The sequence below is a fragment of the Sinocyclocheilus rhinocerous genome, unplaced genomic scaffold (assembly GCF_001515625.1).
Source record: "Sinocyclocheilus rhinocerous isolate Xijiao unplaced genomic scaffold, SAMN03320098_v1.1 scaffold1488, whole genome shotgun sequence".
NCBI classification, from domain to species: Eukaryota; Metazoa; Chordata; class Actinopteri; order Cypriniformes; family Cyprinidae; genus Sinocyclocheilus; species Sinocyclocheilus rhinocerous.
In genome coordinates this window covers 2,123,987-2,129,191 of record NW_015633542.1, presented here as the reverse complement: position 1 = coordinate 2,129,191, position 5,205 = coordinate 2,123,987, and positions in this window count along the sequence as shown.

Sequence of the window (5,205 nt, the reverse complement as noted above, 5' to 3'; positions counted from 1 at the left end):
TGTAAATAAATTAAATTAATAACATTTTTTTTAATAATTTCAAATTAACTTAAATTAAGTTACATTTACTTTTTTTTTTTTTTATTGAAACTGTAATTTTTAGTTATTAAACAGCACAGCATTCAGTCATGACCCTAAAGTACATTTCTACTGAGTCTTCGGAGCTGATAATACCTACTGCCAACATGCCCCTATAAAGGCACAGATCCCTCACCTGTCCCTCTATCTGTGTGCCTGTGAACGAGTGTCCATTTTCACATTAGATAGGGATGAGTCATTAAACAATGCAGTGAAAGATCTGCTGGTGTTCAACAGATGTCTAGTGTCCCGTTGTCTCCATTAGGGTTAAAGATAGTGGTGAAAGTGTGTGTGTGTGTTTGTGAGTGTGTGGGGTTAGCAGAGGTAACATGGATAAACCTCACCACTGCAGCTGCAGCTGTTCACCAACACTCCGGCTATTTGCGCCATGGAATGCTGTCTGAATTTAGCAGGGCATGAACGCCACGGGAGAGAAACCATTGGCTGTCTGCTGAATCCACATATGCACAGGTCAATAAACGTTACTGACCTGTTAATTCATCTGTAAAGATTATTAATTATTGTCTGTGATCGATATAATTCTTATTTTCTGAATGAATCATGCTTAACTGTGCACAACTTGCCACCAGTTTTGTTGTCATTAAACTAATACTAAAACAATTTTTTTTAATTGTTAATTGAAATTAAGCTAAAATTAAAATATATACAATGTATATAATATATATATAAGTACAAAAATTACTAACTGAAATAAAATTTAAATAAAAAAATTAAAACATTTTAAAAATAAAAAAAATTGAAAGCTAATAAATGTGTCAAACGCACATAACAAAATTACTAAAACTAAAATGAAAACTGAAAATATAAAAATAAAAGTTATTATAAGCACATTTTGGTGCCATTAACATCTTACCAGTGTTGTTATTGTTTACTAAATCTAACACTAAAACTATTAAAACAATTTGTTAATTGAAATAAAGCTGAAATAAAATAAAACAAAGACTAGATGAAAAAAAATGAAAATTGAAATGTTGTCATGGCAACTAACTGAAATGAATTAAAGTAATACAATTATTAACTGAAATAAATTAAAACTAAAACTGTAATAAAACTAAAAATGAAACCAATTTTTAAGAACCAAAAATATTTTTAAAAAACCACAAAAAACTACTACAAATTAAACTGAAATATAAAAATAAAACAAATTCAAAATATTGACAAATATATATAATATATATATATATATATATATATATATATTAGTTAGCTTAGTTAATTTTATACATGCATTATATATCTATGTATGTGTGTGTATAAAATTAACATTATATGCATTATAAAATAAATGTAAAAAATTTCCGTTTGTTTGTTTACAAGTACGTTGTATACAGTGGGTACGGAAAGTATTCAGACCCCCTTAAATTTTTCACTTTTTGTTATATTGCAGCCATTTGCTAAAATCATTTAAGTTAATTTTTTTTCCTCATTAATGTACACATAGCACCCCATATTGACAGAAAAACACAGATTTGTTGACATTTTTGCAGATTTATTCAAAAAGAAAAACTGAAATATCACATGGTCTTAAGTATTCAGACCCTTTGCTGTGACACTCATATATTTAACTCAGGTGCTGTCCATTTGTTCTGATCATCCTTGAGATGGTTCTACACCTTCATTTGAGTCCAGCTGTGTTTGATTATACTGATTGGACTTGATTAGGAAAGCCACACACCTGTCTATATAAGACCTTACAGCTCACAGTGCATGTCAGAGCAAATGAGAATCATGAGGTCAAAGGAATTGCCTGAAGAGCTCAGAGACAGAATTGTGGCAAGGCACAGATCTGGCCAAGGTTACAGAAAAATTTCTGCTGCACTTAAGGTTCCTAAGAGCACGGTGGCCTCCATAATCCTTAAATGGAAGACGTTTGGGATGACCAGAACCCTTCCTAGAGCTGGCCGTCCGGCCAAACTGAGCTATCGGGGGAGAAGAGCCTTGGTGAGAGAGGTAAAGAAGAACCCAAAGATCACTGTGGCTGAGCTCCAGAGATGCAGTCGGGAGATGGGAGAAAGTTGTAGAAAGTCAACCATCACTGCAGCCCTCCACCAGTCGGGGCTTTATGGCAGAGTGGCCCGACGGAAGCCTCTCCTCAGTGCAAGACACATGAAAGCCGGCATGGAGTTTGCTAAAAAAACACCTGAAGGACTCCAAGATGGTGAGAAATAAGATTCTCTGGTCTGATGAGACCAAGATAGAACTTTTTGGCCTTAATTCTAAGCGGTATGTGTGGAGAAAACCAGGCACCTGTCCAATACAGTCCCAACAGTGAAGCATGGTGGTGGCAGCATCATGCTGTGGGGGTGTTTTTCAGCTGCAGGGACAGGACGACTGGTTGCAATCGAGGGAAAGATGAATGCGGCCAAGTACAGGGATATCCTGGACGAAAACCTTCTCCAGAGTGCTCAGGACCTCAGACTGGAACTAAGGTTTACCTTCCAACAAGACAATGACCCTAAGCACACAGCTAAAATAACGAAGGAGTGGCTTCACAACAACTCTGTGACTGTTCTTGAATGGGCCAGCCAGAGCCCTGACTTAAACCCAGTTGAGCATCTCTGGAGAGACCTAAAAATGGCTGTCCACCAACGTTTACCGTCCAACCTGACAGAACTGGAGAGGATTTGCAAGGAGGAATGGCAGAGGATCCCCAAATCCAGTTGTGAAAAACTTGTTGCATCTTTCCCAAAAAGACTCATGGCTGTATTAGATCAAAAGGGTGCTTCTACTAAATACTGAGCATTTTTCAGTTTTTCTTTTTTAATAAATCTGCAAAGATGTCAACAATTCTGTGTTTTTCTGTCAATATGGGGTGCTGTGTGTACATTAATGAGGAAAAAAATTAACTTAAATGATTTTAGCAAATGGCTGCAATATAACAAAGAGTGAAAAATTTAAGGGGGTCTGAATACTTTCCGTACCCACTGTATATAAGTACAAAAATTACTAACTGAAATAAAATTTAAATAAAAAAATTAAAACATTTTAAAAATAAAAAAAATTGAAAGCTAATAAATGTGTCAAACGCACATAACAAAATTACTAAAACTAAAATGAAAACTGAAAATATAAAAATAAAAGTTATTATAAGCACATTTTGGTGCCATTAACATCTTACCATTGTTGTTATTGTTTACTAAATCTAACACTAAAACTATTAAAACAATTTGTTAATTGAAATAAAGCTGAAATAAAATAAAACAAAGACTAGATGAAAAAAAATGAAAATTGAAATGTTGTCATGGCAACTAACTGAAATGAATTAAAGTAATACAATTATTAACTGAAATAAATTAAAACTAAAACTGTAATAAAACTAAAAATGAAACCAATTTTTAAGAACCAAAAATATTTTTAAAAAACCACAAAAAACTACTACAAATTAAACTGAAATATAAAAATAAAACAAATTCAAAATATTGACAAATATATATAATACTATATAAATAATACTAAAATAGCACTGTGTCTTACACACTTACGCAAATTTCATATTTAAAGTAAAGGCTTGTTCAAATCTCTAACCCTGAATAGTATAGTGATGCTTGTCTTAGCATGTCGACAGCCACAAAAACACTCAATCAAGTTCAGTTCCTCTGATAAGACGGTTGCCATGCCAGTTCATTAGATTCTCATTGGATTTCTTCACTCTTCATGCTAATGAAAGACTAAGCAGCTGCCTTTCCATCACAGAAAACAACACACTGCTTCTGCATATGTGTGTGAGCCACAGTGAGCGGTAAATTAGCATCTGCCAGCACTGTCAAAACTACTGTACAGTGCAGCTCAACCAGAATAATTACTTTAATGAAATGTTTCCGTGGAGCATTTGCTCGTAATCTGAGGGTAAACGTGCCCTCCTGACTCACACCTGAGACTCACTGCAGCTCCCTGACCAGAAGACATTACAGTCTCAGAGAAATCATTCATTCATTTGATGTGACCGAAGAATCTTCAAATGTTGCCATCGTTTGGATTCCTTCCTTAGTGTACAGGCAAGCGAATTATGAATGCATTCATTTACAACACATTTTAAATGTACAAATGTACATTTATTGAAACTGTTAGAGATATTTTTCAAGCGATATTTTAATTATTTTTCAAGCATTAAACTTGAAATAAATCAATAAAATATGACATACAGATTGGGTAACATGGGACATTGATAAACACATTATTTCTCATCAATTAAGAAAATACAGTACGTTGGGTGAGTTTTCTTTCTTTTTTTGAATATTTCTATTTCAAAAATGACAATATGAAAATACCATGCTTTTGGAAACAATAGAATAGAACCCATAAGATACACACAGTGCTGGGTAGTAACCGGTTACATGTAATCAGATTCCAAAAATTATACTTCTAATTAGATTATATTACATTTTAAAATACCTGTAATCAGATTACAGTTACTTTTTATTGATTACATGATTACATATTATTCACATGGTCACATGACATGCAGGTAAATAGGTATAATATCCCATATTTTTTTTATCAAGTGTTTCATTTTGATTGTTGTCATTGTACAAAGATTTATTTTAATTTGGCATTTTTATAATTTCATTAATTATTAGCTTTTCATTAAACTCACAAACCCCTGCGGTTCCTTCACAAACCCCAGTTTGGGAAACTTTGACGTAATGTAATGTTTAATGCACTTCATGTTGTTAATAACAGTGAATGGATTTATTTATATTCCATTTATATTCCATATATTTATATGTATATTTATGGTACAAGATTATCCTATTTAATAAACGAGTTAGGTCAAAAGTAATCTAAAAGTAATTAAAAAGTAGTCTGATTTTATTACCTGTAATGTGTAATGTAATAGATTACCTTACTAACTACAATTTTTGTCATGTAATTTGGAATCAGTAACGGACTACAATTTGTAAGTAATCTACCCAGCACTGTATATTTACATTTACATTTAGTCATTTAGCAGACGCTTTTATCCAAAGCGACTTACAAATGAGGACAATAAGTCCTCAGGGGGAAGTCGTGGCCTAATGGTTAGAGAGTCGGACTCGTAACCCAAAAGGTTGCGGGTTCGAGTCTCATACCGGCAGGGATTGTAGGTGGGGGGAGTGAATGTACAGC